This window comes from Aedes albopictus, chromosome 1, assembly GCF_035046485.1.
Source record: "Aedes albopictus strain Foshan chromosome 1, AalbF5, whole genome shotgun sequence".
NCBI classification, from domain to species: domain Eukaryota; kingdom Metazoa; phylum Arthropoda; class Insecta; order Diptera; family Culicidae; genus Aedes; species Aedes albopictus.
The window spans coordinates 66459261-66477406 of record NC_085136.1 but is presented as its reverse complement, the minus strand read 5'-3'; the positions used below and the strand labels follow the sequence as shown (position 1 = coordinate 66477406).

Below are 18146 nucleotides of genomic sequence, written 5' to 3'. Positions count from 1 at the left end.
CAAAACTATAAAATGATTCGTTTGCTGCATGTAGTTGAAGTATGTTTTCAGGTATGTTTTATTTTGTGCACATCAAACACTTCGTGAATCTGATTCGAAAATGGAATAACGTTGAGACAGCATTCTGAAAAAAATAAATTTTTGAATCGAAAGAAAAATTCTGAGGTCCTGAGATTTTCCAGAACTCTGAAAATATTGTAATATAGTACTCATAATATAAATTCCCGCAGACTGCTGAGAGAAATTCCACCAGAATATTTGAAGAGACTCCTTAAGAATTCTGAAAGGAGTTGCTCTAGAATTATAAGATAGTTTTCTCCAGAATGCTAAAAATACACCAGAATCCTGAGCGACATTATCTAGAAGAGAAAACAAGACTCTTCCGGTATCTTGGTAGGTATTCCCTCTGAATTCTATTAAGGATTTTCCAAGAATCCTGAGAGAGATTACTCCACATCTATGAGACGGATTGTCTGAGAGTCCCGAGAGGAATTCTCCCAGAATCCTGTGATAGATTGTCTCAGAATTCTAAGAGAAGCTTTCCCTAGGGATTCTCCCAAAATGTTCCAGAATCCTAAGAAGGATTCTCCCAGAATCCTGAGAGGAATTCCAAGAGTGGTTCTTCCACATTCTTGAGATAAATTGTGAAAGATCCTCACAAAAACAAAAGATTTTCGGATTCCTAAGATGAATTCCCCAAGAAACTTGAAAGAAATGACCCTGAATCCTGAAAAGAGTAGCTTAGAACCCTAAGAAGGATTACTCCAGTATCCTGAGAAAGGTTCCCTCAAAATACTAGGCGGAGTTGCCAAAGAAAACTGAGATATACTCTCACAGAATTCTGGGAGATGGGGCCCCAGAATCTTGAGAAGAATTCCTCCAGAATCCTTTTAAGTATTCTCCCAGAATTTCCAAAATATGATAGGTGGAATCCATTAGAGTATTCAGCATCTGGAGCAGGGATCATAAGAGGGGTAATCCCAGATTCTTGAGAGAAATGTATCTAGAATCCTAAAAGGTTTTTTTTTCGAAAATCTGATAAGGATTCTCCCTGGAAGGGATTACGAAAACTTCTAGAATGGACTTCCCCAGCATCCTGAGAAGGATTCTGTGGAATTCTGAGAGGTATTCTCACATAAAACAGAAAATTACCACAGATTCCTGAAAGATATTTCCCTAGAATATTTAAAAGGACTCCCCTAAACTTCTGAAAGGGATTGTCCCAGAACTCTGAGAGCGATTCCTCTAAATTTTTTGAAACTATTACACCAGGATCTCAAGAGAATTTAGCCATAAACATGCCAGGGATTTTCCCCGATTACTAGAAGGGATTCTCCCAGAATCCTGGAAGTGATTTCTGGTAGCAACTCTTCTAGAATACAGAAAACAGTATTCTACTAGGATTCTCGTAGGATGCTGGAAAGGATTTCTTCCAAAACCTTAGAGAAATCACAAAATCTATGCGAGGGAATCTCCAAAATCCAAATTTCTTGTGAGAATTCTGCCCAGAATCTCGTGAGAGATTCTTCAATATTTAATAATTCTGAAAGAAAGTGCCCTGGAATCTTGAAAAATATAGCCCCAGAATCCCAAGGATGATGCAAGTTCCCCAGAATCTTGAGAGAAATTTCCCCAGAATCCTGGCGAGGATTACCCCAGAAAGCCAAATTTTCAGATAATCTGGGGAAAAGTACCCGCAGAATACTTAGTGATATTCCCCCAGAATCTTAAGGTGAAATGCGAGAGCGTCCAGGTGCATTTTTAACTCGCATTTTTGAGAGCACCGATCTCGTCATCCACAAAACGCCCGAAAACGGAAATGCTACTCAATGTTTATCACGAGTGAGCAAGGCTACTCATTGCTTTTTTAGCTCTGTTTGTTGTTTAGATGACGAGTTCCGTGCTTTCGGTATTTGCAAGGCAGCCATTGTGACGGCCATCTTTGGATTCGCTCATATATGTCCTTAAAAGGATCTTACGCAGAATCCTGTGACAAATTCTAGTAATCCTATGTGGAATTCTTCCAGAATCCTAAGAAATATTCCCTCTCAACTCTGAGATAAATTTCGCCAAAATTCTGAGAATGCTGAGTATGGTTCTCCAGGAAGTCTGAGCGGAGTTCCTGAAAATGATGTGAATGATTTCCTCAGATTTCTGAGTGGGATCCTAAGTGAGGGTCTTCCAGAATTTTTAAAGGAAGCATTCAGAAATTTCTTAGAATCCTGAAAGTGAAATTCCTTTCAGGTTGAGAACCCTGGTGGGGAATACCCCAAAATAAAAAATGGATTCCCTTAGAATCCAGAGATTCCCTAGAATTCTGATAGATATTACCATATAACACTGTTGAGAATAAAATCCTCCAGAATTTTTAAAGAAACTCTTCCATAATTCTGAGGATTCCTCTTAAATTCTGCGAAGGATTCCTCCAAAATGTTGAAAATTATCGCGCCAGCATCCAGAGAGACTTTATCATTAAAGAAAAGGAATAGGAATTCTCCATCAATTCCTATTAAGGATTTCGTTAGAATTCTGGGAGAGATTACTTCAGTTTTCTGACATGGATTCTCTCAGAATCTTGAGAGATTTCCTCAGATTCCCGAGATGGATTCTTCCGGAATCCTGTGATGGATTCCCTCAGGATTCTGATAAAAGTTTCTCTCCAAGAATGCTTAGACAGATATTCCCAGAATTCCTGGCGAATTCTTCCAGAATTCTCCTAGAATCCTGAGAGAAATTCTCCTGCAGTATTGAAAGACATCCCATTAGAATCCGCAGAGATTGCCCCATAACCCTGAGAAGGTTCCTAAGAGGAGATCTTCCACATTATTAAGAAACATTCATCAAGAATCCAAAGAAGGATTTTTAACAAAAAAAAATTATTATGGATCTACACATATTCGGAATCATTCTAAAAAAAAGAAATTTAATATTTTTGAATCGAAAGAAAAATCGAATGTAAAAAATCGATTTGGTCGATTTCGTGGGGCTTCAACATCGATTCAAAAAATCGATTAATCGGAACAAAAACATCGATGTTGCGAACATCGATTCAAAATTGCCCAACGCCAAGATAGCCATTTTCAGTAAACAGAAACGCTGTCTATAAACTACATAGACTCATTATTGGTCAACTCACATCCCGTCCCCCTCGTAGACTTTGATCCAAACAAAAACATTTAAAAATTGTATGGACCCTAAATGAAACGAATTTTTGAGCTTTCGTGTCTAATACAATCAACTGGAGATCGAAGTGAGCTTTGCTTGCGAGCGGACCACTTGTGTGCGTAGCCTTTTCTTTTTTCTCGCTCGTTTATTTTGTTGAACGCAAGAAAGAGCGAGATAAAAGAGGGGGCAAAGTGCTCCCTCTATTATCTGTTTCTTTCACGTGTTTGTTTACGATAGTGAGTGAGAAAAAAGAAAAAGCTGCGCACGCTAGAGGAGCGGACGCGTGTTCTATGGACACTCACGCTGGGACTTCCGGATTTTTTTTTAGTGGAACTCCTAGATGGTTTCCCGGTGAAACTCTTTGGGGTGTATCTACTGTAAATTCTAGAGCAATTCGCGGTGGAATTTCCTACAGAAATTCTCAGTGGAAGCCCAAAATGAATTTCTGGAGAAATTCACGAGCATCTGTGCTGCATAAATTCTGCAGGTATTCACAGCGAAACTTCTGGAAGACTTCCTGGTGGAGCTCCCAGAAAAATTTCCGGTTAAACTTCTAAACCATAGGTTCCCGAACTTTCAGGTCGTGCGACCCCCTTTTGCCACCTGACGTAGTTTTCGCGACCCCCTATAGAAATTCCCTCATTTGTTGTCTGTTACAGTAAAATATTTTGTTGTCCCTCGCGACCCCCTGGATGAAGACTGGCGACCCCCCTGGGGGGTCGCGACCCACAGTTTGGGAAACCATGTTCTAAACAAATTTAGAGAAATTAGAGTAGAACTCCTAGAGGAATTTCCAGTTATACTCATGAAGGAATTCCCGGTGGAACTCTTGGAGGAAGAAAAGGAAGAGCAAATTTCAGAAAAGTTTCCGATGATCTTCCAGAGAAATTCCAGGTACTTCTGCGGGAATTTGCATAGAACTCTTGAAGAAGCTGTTGTTGCCACTCTAGCGAAAAAAAAAATCCGGATGAACTATCAGAGGAATTTCCGGTGAATGCTAATTCTACACTAAAGGAATTCGAATTCTTAAAGGGATTCTCGGTAGAACTTCTAGAAGAATTTCCATTGAAACTCTTTCAGGAATTCCCACTGGAACCGCGCGAGTTACAGAAGGTTAAGAAATTCCCCAGTCAACCAGTGATCGTATAACATGTTGCATAAGATGATAAAATGGAGGCGATATGCGTACATTTTACATGCGCCTAAATGGAGGCATGCACGCATATGGCCTCCGCTTTATCATCTTATGCAACATTTTATACGATTACTGGTTGTCTGGGTCTTGGTGTCGGCGCCGGACTCTAATATGATCAGCTGTAAAGACACATTTAATTCATCCACGGTAACGGACGTATCCTTTGCAATCAGACACGGCACATGGGAAATTCTCTTTGGAACTCCTATAGGAATTTCTGAAGAGATTTTCGATGTAACCCAGTGAAACTTCGAGAAATAACCAGTGCAACTCCTAGATAAATTTTCTTTGGAACTCCTAGACGAATCTCTAGTGGGACTCCTAGAGAGATACTTGCTGTAACTTCTAAGGAAATCTCTGGTGGAGTTTCCTACGGGAACTCTCGGTGGTAGTCTTAGGGGAGTTCCTAATGGATCTACTGGATGAATTCATGGTGTATTTGCTGGACGAAATCACGGTGGATCCACTACTACAATTTCTGGATATTAGCGGAGGAGGTCCTACAGGTATTCACAGAAGATCTTCGATTGGGCCTTCCGGTGTAACTGGAAGAATTTCCGTTGAAACTTTGAGCAGAATTCCCAGTAAAACTCTGACAGGAATTCACGAAGGAACTCCTAGAGAAATTCCTAGTAGATCTCCTAGAGAAATAATTATGGAAGTAAAAAACAACATTTAGTGGAACTCCTATAGGAGAATTCGTAACGAAACTCCTAGAGAAACTGCTAGAGGACTTTCCAGATTAACTCTTGGAAACTTTGTAGTTGTAACTTTGAAAACAGTTGAATATTTTAACTGGCTTTCTCAGTCTGGGGAAATTCAAAACGACTAGTTTTGTATTGCCCGACGTTTCGGACTTGTTGATTTGGCCTTTTTCAAGGGTAAAACTGTCGTTTTTCGTTACATTTATATATGCCGCAATTTTCATGTTGGGTTTCTTGTATGCGAAATAACTATTTGATTTTGTTTGGGGACACTGGACTGGACACACCTATTATCAACGACCTGGACTGTGCAGTCTGTGCGGCATATATAAATGTAACGAAGAACGACAGACAGTTTTACCCTTGAAAAAGGCCAAATAAACAAGGCCGAAACGTCGGGCAATACAAAACTAGTCGTTTTGAATTTCCCCAGACTGAGAAAGCCAGTTAAAATATTCAACAAATTTCCAGTCGAAACTCTCGTCACGATTTGAAAACAGTTCTTCAATTCAAAGAAATTACTGGCGAGAGAATTTCCGGTGCAACCTCTAGATAGATTTCTGGTGGAATTCCTGAAGGAGTTTTGGTATGAACTTCTAGGAAATTCTCGGTGGAACTACTAGTGGATGGGACTCCTGCGGGAATTTTGTAATGGTACTAATGCAGAAATTCGAGGTGGAACGCCTTTAAGAATTTCTGTTGGAAATCCTACTGGAAAATTTCTCGTTGAATTTTCTGGTGGAATTCCTGGTGGAACAAATCATACTTCACAACCAAAACAATACAACACAACTCTGTAAAATTCCCTGAGAACATTCTAAGCGAGTTTCAAACCTTTATTGATAATTTCTCTCAGAGATCCATAAAAAATGGGAATGAGGAATTTTGCAAAAATTGAAAGCAATCGCAGTAAATTGTAATGAGGTTTTAAGAAAATTGAAAAAAAGAGAGCCCAAAAAAGGGAACTCGAAGAGGCTTGAGGGGTGTTTCAGGGGGCTTTAAGGATGATTCAGGGGGAGTCTCAGGAGCCTTTAGAGGGCGTTAGGAATGCTTCAACGGGTTTTTAGGGACAGGGAGTTTCTGGAGCCTTTCAATTTCGAGGAGTTTCAGGGTCATTTCATATTGATTACGAGGAATTCAAGGGTGTTTAAATGTGATTACGGAGATTTTAAAGCCGGTTCAAGGCATTTCTGAGGCATCTCAAGAAGTTTCAAGGGGTTTTCTGCAGGGATTTCAGAAGCCTTTTGTGGTCATTTCAAGGAGTTCCAGGCTTCAAGAGGTCTCACGATCCTTTTAAGGTGCAAGCCCCTTGTGTTCACTTTCCAAATTCTGCATTTTGCCTTACGTTTTTGAGAGCACAAATCTGAAGATCCGTCAAACGAAGCGGGCGCAAAGTGTTCTTTGGGGACTCAATGTTCTTTGTTTCTGAGCAAGAAACATGCAGCATTTTCGGTCTCCTTAGCCTGCTAAATAATGAGATTTATGCTCTTGAAATTTTGAACGAATTACAAGGCGGCCATTATTGTGGCGGTCATATTTGGTTTCTAACAAACTTGTCCATAAGGGCGTTCAGGGGTATATAAAAGGGATAACGGGATTTTCAGGAGCATTTCAATAGCATGAAAACCCCTGAAATCCAGAGAGACCCCATAAAACGTCCCTAACACCTCCAGCAGGTATCACCTGGAGCTCCCTGAAATGTGCCTGAGATCCCTTGGAACTCCCATGAAACCTCCTGGGACTCGCTAAAATGCCCCTGAGCATCCCTGGAGCCTCGTGAAACCCCTGGAACAACATAAAATTTCCCTGATACCTCCTGAAACACCCCTGAGGCCCTCCAAAAACCCCCAGGGAGCCTCTGAACCGCCTCTGAGAACCTCTGAAGTCCCCTGAAACTCCCCTGGGACCTCCTTAAACTCCACTAAGTCACCCTGAAACGCCCCTGAGACCATAAGGAGCCGCGCTGATGCCCCCTGGGGCCCATACAACCCATGAAGCCCCTTGGCACCTCCAAAAATTCCACTGAGACTCAATCAAATGTACCTGAGATCCATTGAATCTCCTATAATCTCTCAGGACCTCCTAAAACGTCCCTGGTGCTTCCTGAAACAACTCTGAGTTCCCTGAAGAGCCCCTGGGAGACCCTCTGAAGCACCCCACATACCACTTGGAACCCCACTGAAACCCCCTTAGACTCCCTAAAATCCCCAGTAGCGCACTTGGTCTACATTAACAAATGTGACTCTCATATGACCGAAATTGGTAATATAGAAGTAATATGAACTTTTCTAGAACATGTGGCCGGGGTTCTGCTAAACCGAACTAAACGCCAAAAACTTTATTCCGAGATAATTAAGCTTAAAGTTCAACCACTCCCAAATAAACAACAGCTAAGATTATTTGAAACTTTTCCGCACACATGTAACTTACAAGCCTTTATTAACCATCAGAGATGAAGAATACATGTAAATTATTTGAAATCATTGATATAATTACATTTAATTTCTCAGTACTTCGCACTCAGTTCACTCTGGCTGAACAAAAACATTGGAATATGGTTTATAGTTCAGTGTGGCTGATTGTATTTTTTTTTTGTTTTAGAGAAAACCAGTCGGACTGTAAAAAAATCTCGATTTTCAGCGTCCATCAAGTTGAAATCGATATCACTTACAATCCTTTACATGAACCAGAGAGGACGCGTATAGTATGGTAGCACGGAGGTCTCAAAATGGTTTGAAATAAGAACGGCGGAAGTCCTCCCAGCTCAGCCCTTCCCACCCATGTTTTTTTTTTCATAGACGGTGCATGTGCAAGCCCAGAGCGAGAGTGATTATGTCAAATGATGTCCTTGCATGCCCCGAAGTCCTGAGATGTGAAAGTGGAGCAATTTGTGTATTTCAAATTTATGCTGGTCGAAGAAAACCATGAAAATGTTCTGCCACAGTGAACTAAGACAAAACAAAATCAAAAATATGAAAAAGATTCGAACTAGGATCATTTTAGTGATAACCAAGCGCGTTACCTCTAGGTCATTTTGCCTAGCTGAAGGTCAGTCGTTAAGTCTGAATCAAGTTCTAAACATTCTTCTCAAGGATGGTTTTCGTGAAAACACCATTTTTCGATCAGCCAAAGCGAACCAAATGTTTGATTTTTTTCAAGCTTTATCATTCTAATTGGGCTTGTTGTTCAATGACGGCTCCTGTGTTAAATTATCAGTATGAGGTGTGTCGACATAACGCAGGTATTTAAAACCAGTTGATTTTTGTATTGTTGAAAATAAATTGATTTTAAAATGCAGTGTATTTGGTTCGGTTTGGTTGAATGTGATTTGGAAAAATGGCGATCAGCGCCATCGAAACATAATTTGATCCTCCTACACCCGTATTTCTAAAAACATGTTCAATTCTCTCACAAATTGTTGCTATGAGTCAGTTAGAAGTTAGAAATCTGACGGTGATGAGAAAAACTCAAAATGTTCATCATCTGGACATACACTAAAATATTTCGCTGATTCTATGGAATGGTTTACAGTTCACTCTGGTTGGATGCAATTTTAGTTTTTGTATGTTCTGCAAAACAGAAATTTTGAATTAACTCCACGAAGAGCGGTCAGAATTACTGGATTTTTACATGGAAGGAGGATCGCCAATTTCTTCATCCAATGGATAAGAAAACTCAATTTTTCAAAAATGGTCTTTGGTTCGGTTTAGCAGAACCCCGACCATGTGTGCTACTAAGGGAGCTCTCCCCTATAAACCCATAAACCTGCTATGCCGTGATTCTTCTGTGATGAGTGTGTTACTTGGGTTGCAAATTTTATCTCGAACAAATAGCAACAATTCCTTGATAATTTATTGGAAATTCTATTGATGGAGCAGGATCGTGGCTTCCGTTTGGGATAGGGGTCACACACAGGCAGAACACTGCCGAGCAACCTAGTTTGGAAGGACGCTCAGGGGTATTTCAAAGGACGGGAATTCAGGAGCGTTTCAATAGGATGAAGCTCTCTAGAGACCCGCAAGAAACTCCTTTGGACCCCCTGAAACTCCCATAAAACCTCCTAGGGCCCACCTGAAACGCCTTTGAGACTCCTTTGAACCTTTGTGAAATCCCCTGAAATGCCTCCTGGAACCTCTTGAAATGCCCCATGAGCCCTCCTGGAACCGTCCAAAAACCTTCAGGTGGCCCCTAAAACGTCGCTGAGAACCCCTGAACCTCCCTGGAAATCCTCTGGGATCTCATAAAACTCCACTACGACATCCTGAATCACCCCTGAAACCCTTGGCGCCCCTCTGATGCCTTCTGGGACCCCCTAAAGCGCCTCTTAGACCCTCTGGAACCAGAGGCGTAGCTAGGAATTTGGGGGCCCAGTGTGGAACCAAATTTGTGGCCCCCATGAAAATTAAACATGTGTACATATTTTGCAATAATAAATCTATACATTTAACTCTCGAATGATCCCGTTGTTATATTTTGTACAAAATGTTCAGAAAAATCTCGACTTTAGTACTATGTATTAGTGTGATGCTGGTAGTGGTGGCCAGGGTGCAAAATGTTCATAGTCATTGACTGAAAACAGCACGAATTTGAATGATTCTGCATTGAATATTCAAAACAAACAAATTCATTTTCGCTCTCCCTTTTCACACACTCAGTCAATTCGTAGTCATTGAATATGAAGCCGATCGAGAAACATCTTCATAATTACCTACGTTTATGCCTTCAATTCCTTCCTAAAACACTCCACATCAATCAAATGGGAAAATATCTATGTAAAGCACTGTTAAATGTAATCGAATCGTTAATATTTTAACAACAATTTAACACTTTGTAAGATGTTTACAAATATTCATTGACTTTCATTCAGTTGACAAACGAGTATCGAGCAGCTGAATATGAATATGCAGGCAAGTGAATGAAAATTGCCGCACGGTGAACTTCAGCTCGTCTGCTCGAAAATTTTGCGCCCTGGTGGTGGCCAACTGACTGACGGAAGGTTAAAAAATATTTTCGGTATTACTTTATGAATTTCTTCGGGGATTTATGCAAAGATGCATCCCGGAGTTCCATCAATGAGTATAAAATGTTTTTCTAAGAATTATGTTTTTTTTAACAATTTATTTGTAAATTGCACCAAGCAATCCTTTAGGAATTCCTTTAAAGGTTGCTTTACCGTTTCCTAAAAAAAACTTTGTTGGAGAATAATTTGTCTTCAAGAATATTTTAAGTGGTTAATGCAAGTATGTCATTCGGTATTTCTCTAAGCACTCCTTCAGGAATTCTTACAGTGTTGTCTCCGAGGAGGTTTGCAAAAGTACTTCAGTGTACTTTTCGAGATATTCTTGCAAAGGCTTCATCGAGTATTTCTCGAAACATTTGTTCAGGAAGTCCACCAATATCTCTGAGGATTCATCTATATTATAGTAGTATTCTTGAGAAATTCCAGAGAAAATTACTACAACAAAATTTTCCATTTTTTTTTTTTTGAGGCTTTCAATATTTTTTTCAAAAAATTATATCAGTTTTCCGCCAAATTGAGAGAAGTCCTTCTTTAAATTTTCCTCCATGGTTTGTTTCAGAAGATCATACAAATATTTCTTTGATGATTTTTCCCCAGAAGTTAACTATTTCTCCACAGATTCTTCAAGGATTTCTCAATTATTCCCTCACATAACTCTTTCAGAGATTTCTTCAATTCATCTTGGCATTTCCTCTAGCATTCATCACACATCTTGGCGTTATTTTGAAAATTTTCTTTTTAAAGATTCCTCAGAAATTCCTCCAAGGATTCCTTCAAAAATTACTGCAACGCTTTTTTTTGACAAATTTCTGTGAGGACTCTTCAAGAAGTTTCGCTAAGGTTTCACTAAGAGGTTCATTCCAGAAATTCTCCAAGAAATTTGCAAAGAATTCATTGGATAATAATTAAAAAAAAAATAAGGATTAATACAAAAGTTCCTCTAAGAAAATTCTTTGGGAATCCTTTCGAAAAATACTTCTGGAATTCCTCCAACGAAATCTTTAATACTCATCAGCTCTAGGAGTTTTCCCAAGGATTACTTCAGAAATTTTTGCCACGCATTCCTCTGGGAACTCTTCTTAAAATTTATATTACGATTTTTGTTAAAACTCCTTTAAAACTCTTTCGAGAAACATTTTGAAAAATCATTCTTAGTTTACGGTAGCACCCCAGTAAAGAATTTCACCAGGATTTATTAATGATTCCTCTAGAAATTCCTCCAAAAAATCGTTTAAAAAATTCTCTGAGAAAATAAGAAACAAAACAATAGCCGAGACAGTTTCCAAAAGAGTTGTCGAAGAAATTTTCTAAAAATAATGCAGAGAGAATTCAGAAGAATATTGCTTAAGGAATTCCCGAAAGAAATTTCCAGAGTAATTGCTGAAGAGGATTTCCAAATTAATTATTGAAAAAGAACAAAACAAATGCCAGTGAAATATTTTAGAAAATCATATTTAAAAAATATAAAAATTCCTTCAAGAATTCTCACAGAAATTCATCCAAGAAATTTCACTGGGATTCTATCAATTAATCCCTAACCCTCGAGCGAACGCGCCGTTACATTTTGTACAGCACGTTGAAAAAATCTCGCTTTTTGTACTTAGCCGTAGCGTGGTGCTGACGGTGGTGACCAACCGCGCGAGTTACGGAAGGTTAAATATTCTTCCAAGGTTTCCATCAGGAATTTTTCTATTGAAACCTTTGATTATTGTTTACCCATAACACCCGTTACGTCTGGATCCACTTTAAAAACTTCTAAAGTTCTAAAAAAATGTTTCTTACGCTTTCATCAAGCACTTGTTCCAAGTGAGGAACTCCAATAACTCTTTCTTTGATACCTTTTGCGATTTATTTAAGAATTACTTCAAGGACTTCTGTACAAATTTCACCAAGATTTCTTTAGAAAGTTGCTACAGCGATTGCTCCGGGAATTCCTTCAAGCATTTCTGAATGTTTTCCCAAGAATTCCATATAAAAATCTAAAATATTTCCACAAACGTTTTCTTTGCGGCTATCCGAAATAACAACTTAAGCAATTTTCCAGAGGAGTCCTTTGAAATTCCTTCAAGATTTTTTTTTAAGAATTCCAATGCTTCGAACGGTTTTTCTTAAAATACTTTCAAGGATTTCTTACGAATTTGTTCAATTTGTTCCAATAATTGCTGTAGGAAATCGTCCAAAGATTCCTTAGGCGATTTTCTCAAGTCCTTTTTTACAATTCGTTCGAGAATCCTTTAAGAAAGTTCAGTAAAGGTTTAATCTTGGGCTAAATATTGTTCTCTAAGGTTTTTTTGGTCACGTAGCAAAAATTCGTTGATGGAATTTTCAAAAGATTCCTGCAGAAATTTGTTGGACCCCACAGAAATTCCCTCAAGACCTTTTGCAGAATATCCTCCAAGGAAACGAATAGCATTTTTTTTAAAGATTATTTGTTGATTTTTGTTGATTCCGCCATTGATTTCTTTGGGAAATAATATAGGCATTTTATCAATAGTTCTTCCAAAAAAATCTTTAGGAATTATTTACGTAAATCCTCAAAGTACTCCTATTACTTCTAGTACTACTTCAAGAAATACCATCGAAGATACCTCCAAAATCAACCCAATAATTCTTTCAGAATACATCTCGGAATTTATCTTAATTATTCAAAGATTCCTTTAGAAATTCCTCCAAAAAAATCCTGAAAGCATTTCTACAAGGATTCCGTCAGAAATTCCTCCAAAATTCCTTTAGAAAATCTTTTAGAAAGAAAAGAATCCATTCAGGTATGGCTTTAAGGATGATTTCAGAAATTCATGAAATATATTTTCCATGAGGAACTCATGCAAGATTCCTTCTTGGATAAATCTCTAAAGGAATTCTTGGAGAAATTCCATAAGGATTCATGTGAAGGATTTCTTGAAAGATCTCATTAAATAATCCGAAAAGGTATTCCTGAATGAATGCTTTAAGAAATTCCTAGAAAAAAAAAATCCTTGAAGGATTTTCTCAAAAGTTTCTGAAGAAATGCTTGGAGGAGTTCCTGTAGGAATCATTTTTGTAAATATTCCTAAATCAAAACTAAGAAGAATTGCGGAAGCAATCCCTGAAAAAGTTCTAAAGTTAATCTTAAAGGATTTTTTGTATTAGTCTTTGAAGTAACTGCTAGGTAAAAAAAAAGATATCGCCGAAGACAAGGTAAGTATTTACCTTGCCCGAAGGAATTCCCGCAGAATCCCTTCAAGGAATATAATAAAAAAATACTTTGAAAGAAATACATAGTTGAAATACGTTAATTGCACTTATTTTTTTTTATACGAGAGCAAAAAAAAACGACAAACTATTATTATGTTCAGATCTTAATTTTCATAAATGGGGCCGCTGAATTCCAGCTGCTCCGTTACCTTAAGCTAAGTGAAAAGCTATGTTTGGACGTTTTCATAATACTCATGAATTTTACTTCCATATCAGTACTGAATTTCGTAAAACTTATTTTTGATTTCTAGCACATTTTTTTTTGAATTTGGAGCCCCTGTAGGTACAAAGAGTAATCATCAAACTAATCAAAACTAAATTACTTGAATAAAGTGAGCACATTTACAATTGTCAATAAAAGAGGACTTCAAATTAGCCATCTGTGTGCCCGTTCCAAGAACCCTTAATAATCACGAAGGGCCCCTACAAACCTATCAGCAGATCTGCAAGTATTGAACTTATAGGAAACTTTTGCTATTTAACCCTAGTTGTGCATTGGAGTCATTATGACCCATATACACACTTATTTCTGAATTGCCTGTTCGGTACTTTTTTGACGAGATTATAACAGCAGTACGGTCTCGGTAGTTTCGGTAATCGATTTTACTGAGGTTCAGTAAAACAACTGTCAAAATCGTATGGGAAAGGTAAACAAGGCATTTTTGCTAAACGAGTTCGGTGCTCAGCAGTTTTAATTTCGTCAAAAAATTACCGAACTCGGTAATCAAAATTAAGTGTGTAGGCACGCTGATCGTATAGTACGTCAGCGTAGAGAACGTCTGCTATTGCACGAAGATGGTCGAAGAACTTTATTCAAACTAGTGTTAGAATCCTTCTCTGATTAGGAGCTCCCCTGAACTAGGGGGCTCGGTGCGGACCACACCTCCGCACCCCCTTGCTACGCCACTGCCTGGAACTATAATGAAGCCTCTTGGCACCTCTTAAAACTTCACTAAGACCTCCTGAAACGTTCCGGAGACCATTAAACCCCCTGAAATCCCTTGGGACCTCCTAAAACGCTCCTGATGCCTCCTAAAACGACCCTGAGATCCTCTGAAGAGCCTCTGAGACGCTCTGAAACCCCCTGGGAGCCCCTATAATTTCCTAGTACATATAGCGCAATTGTTCTACATTAGCAAATGTGACTCTTATATGACCGAATTTGGTAATACAGGAGTCAGGCCCGGATTTAAGGGGGGGCAATGGGGGCAAGTGCCCCGGGCCCCCCGATTGAGAGGCCCCCCCCAAGATTCCCGAAGCACTATATGTATTTTGTTCAACGAACTAATGTAAAATACAGTTGTCCTAGAGTATATGTAATTGGGTTAGCAAAAGTATCGAAATTATTTCATAATCTGACATTTGACTTGAGAACAAACTTCATGATTTTTGGTGCACTAACACTATTTTTAGAATGTATTTACAATTTTTGTGGGATATTTTCTTCAATATGAGCTGCCATTCTAAAACCATAAAACTGTTTTGTCAATTTATTGATAAATGCAAAACAATTGAAATTAAAACAAAAAACAACAACTAAACGATTCAATTGTTTCTCCAGAGAGGTAAACAACATTCAACAATTGGATAGAAAGAACTTTCTTGTTTATTTTGGTGTACACGAGTTTCTCAAAAACCTCTTGAAAGTTTTTATTGAGTTCCGTAAAAAAAATAACGTTTCTTAACCAAACCAAAGATTATTTTTTTCAGAGCAAATTAAACGATGTTTGTGTATCAATAAAAATGTCATTTCATTGATAGTTTAACAATTCAATCACTTATTTGACAATGATTGTGCATGCTTCTGTTGATTATACGATTGTATTCTAAAAACCCCTACTTAATACCCATCTGGCTTAGTTCGTTGAGGACAGTGTTTTTATGGGAAAGATATGATAATTATTAAAAGAGATATTTAGGAAATTCTGATCAATTTTGGAAACCTAGCTTCCTAAAACATCTCAGAGCAATGGATTTACATTGGGTTACACCGACGTTTTGAGAATTTATTGCTACAGTTGCCCCCTAAAGACCTAACTTTTTTCATTCTTGAAGTACTCGTATAATATTGGAATCGCAAAAAAAAAACAGTAAAAATTAAAAAAAAAAATACGAATTACACAACATTGACAAAAAAATTAATATAAGGTTTACAACTATAAAATCTTGCTTTTGGGGGCCTACTCTAAAAAGTTTGACCCCCCCCCCCCCCGAAACCTAAATCAGGCACTGACAGGAGTAATATGAACTAATCGCTGTCACAGATGAACAATATATCATCATGATAGATGTTATCTTCTCATCTATGTTCTAATTTCTACAAAGCTAAAACCTCCCAAAACCGGATACTCACCGTTATCGTTGAGCAGAATCCATCGTCTACTAGAAGATCGTCATCGCGCGCGCGCCTTCCTGCCCCAAACTTTGTTCGCCACACGCACGCCCACTCCGGAACAACAAAAATAGATCTCCTCACCAAAAAAAATAAAAACTAAAACAATCCACCCGAATGTTCCCGCCAGCAGCGGCTCATATCCATATCGCTTTCTTCTACTTTCTGGTTGATTCCCCGTCGCTTTCTATACCCGCTGGAGAGTTGGTAATAATCACTGGCCGTTTTCTTGACTTCGGGCTTGAGCGCGCGCGAGCGCGGAAAACTCCCGCTAGTTTTCAATTCCCGATATCCGTCCGATCCGCGATGTGTTTGTTGCGGTTGGGAAAACCAACTGTTGTTCCAGGTTCACTTTTCACACGCGAATTTCTTCTGGATCACACACTGCACTGCCAGACCACAGTAGGTACAACACCGAGAGGCGAAGGCCGGATGGTCGGTACGGATGGACGAACGGACGGATGGATGGGGTCAAAATCTTCACATCCAGAGGTAAGGTCTGCTGAACACAAACATGCACTCTTCTTCTCACCATCTGATTCGGGCGCGTTCGATTCGATCCGGGCCAGTTCCTAAAACAATAGAAAGAAAGCAGAAAATACAAATTAGTTAATCATTAAGCAATGACGTGAGATCTCGGATGCTGAGGGGAACGCAAAGGAGAGGCGCAACGAAGAGCCTCGCGTAATTATCTACGCTTTTATTAGATCAAGACCGAACGGCTCGGCGAACAGCTGCTACTTGGGCTGCTACCGCTGAACCGAATTTTGAATTGGAACGTTTTTCGAAAATCGCAGAAACCCCAAACTCAGGCCGTTGTTGGATTGTGGCCGGAGGAACGCACCTGCTGTCGCTGGCCGTTGAGTGGTTTAGGACTACCAGTGCACACGTGCATCTGAGCTGGACACATGTCCATCGTGGACTGCATCGTCCATAGTGGGGGGAAAGATCCATGCATGGCCAACATATTTCCCTTAATTAGTTTAGAATTTAGAATTGGAAAGTAAAACTTCTAGTCAGCCGAAGTCGAGAGTCGAGCGAGAGCCCCCTCTAATAGAGGGCGTAGATTTATTGCATTAAGTTAGGTACCGAGCGACGACGCTTTGTGGGCGGGGAAAGCCGGCTGCCTTTTACACGGGTTCTGCTCTGTTTGTTTGGATAATTTGCACTCAGAACGTGACTCTGGCTAACTCTTCTGTATACGTTGATACGATACGGTATGGAATGTAAATAGGGAAAGGTTGTTAATTCTGCTAATTAGCGTTCTTTGTTTCAATGCGCGTCGATGGATAAACAAATCGAATGATTTTTTTTGTCTTGGCTGGGCTGATTTATGGTTGAAAGGGTTTTAGATCCGTATGCTTAGTGAAATTGCAAGCATTATGAAGCTTGCTAACGGCTATTTAGGTCTTTAAAATTCAGCTCGATTCAGCTTAAAGTGACACCTTTTGGGGTGATCAATTGAAATAAACACAAATTTAATCTTAACACACAATCCCAAATGGCAATGCACGCATCAAACGTGAACCTCTGCTAAACAGTGTTTTCTCAAATACTCTGATATACGCATGAACTGAGTAGATGTTGCTGCGAGCACACGTGCTTTGAACTGCTTGAGTCACATTTCTTCCGCGTTGATGCAGTGCTTCCGTGAACTCAGTGAAGCCCTTCTCGAGGATTGCTGGAGTACGATCAAAGCAGCCATCAACAACGCAGCTGAGACCAACAACGTTGGGTATGTGGAACGGAGCCGAATGAGTGACGATCATTGTAGACAGATTTTGGAGGAGAAGTATGCAGCGCGGATAGTCATGCTGCAGCAAGGGACTCGGCTGAAAGTGGAACAATACAAAAGAACGCGGAAACAACAGACGCGCCTCTTTTGGGAGAAAAGGCGTCGCCTGGAAGAAGCGCAATGTGAACAAATGGTACCTACTGCTGTGCCGTTCACAAGAAATACGGAAGTTCTACCAGAAACTTCACGTATCCCGCAATTGAGCATATTGACGGAAGAACTTGAGGTGATCGAAAGGTGGAAGCAGTACTACGACGAACACCTGAATGGTGCAATTAGCGCAGACATGGAGGGCTAAGGCAGTAGAAGAAATGACTACGTCAGTACAGCAGGGAGCAAGAATGAGCCAACTTCCATGTTGAGGGAAGTTAAGGTTGCTATCGCGCAGCTCAAGAACAATAGCTGGTCAGCTGGCAAGGATGGTTTCGGAGCTGAACTCATCAAGATGGGCTAGGTGAAGTTGGCCTTCTACCTGCACCAGCTAATAATCCGGATCTGGGAGTTCGAAGTACCGGAGGAGTGGAAGAATGGCGTCATATGCCCTATCTTCAAGAAAAATGACAAGTACCGAGCGATCCGACAATCTATAATGCCGCCTACAGAGTGCTATCCAAGATCATCTTCCGTCGTCTTTCACCCAA

At 39.6% G+C, this 18146-nt stretch overlaps 1 protein-coding gene across 1 annotated transcript in view; it reads right to left on the bottom strand.

Annotated features, from left to right (window-relative positions):
* LOC109413950 (uncharacterized) overlaps nt 1–18146 on the bottom strand; it is a 321405-nt gene that overhangs the window by 154104 nt on the left and 149155 nt on the right. Inside the window, exon 3 of the mRNA XM_062844719.1 lies at nt 15672–16282. The gene's annotated coding sequence lies outside the window, so the exon portion shown is untranslated. The remainder of the gene's footprint in view (nt 1–15671; nt 16283–18146) is intronic.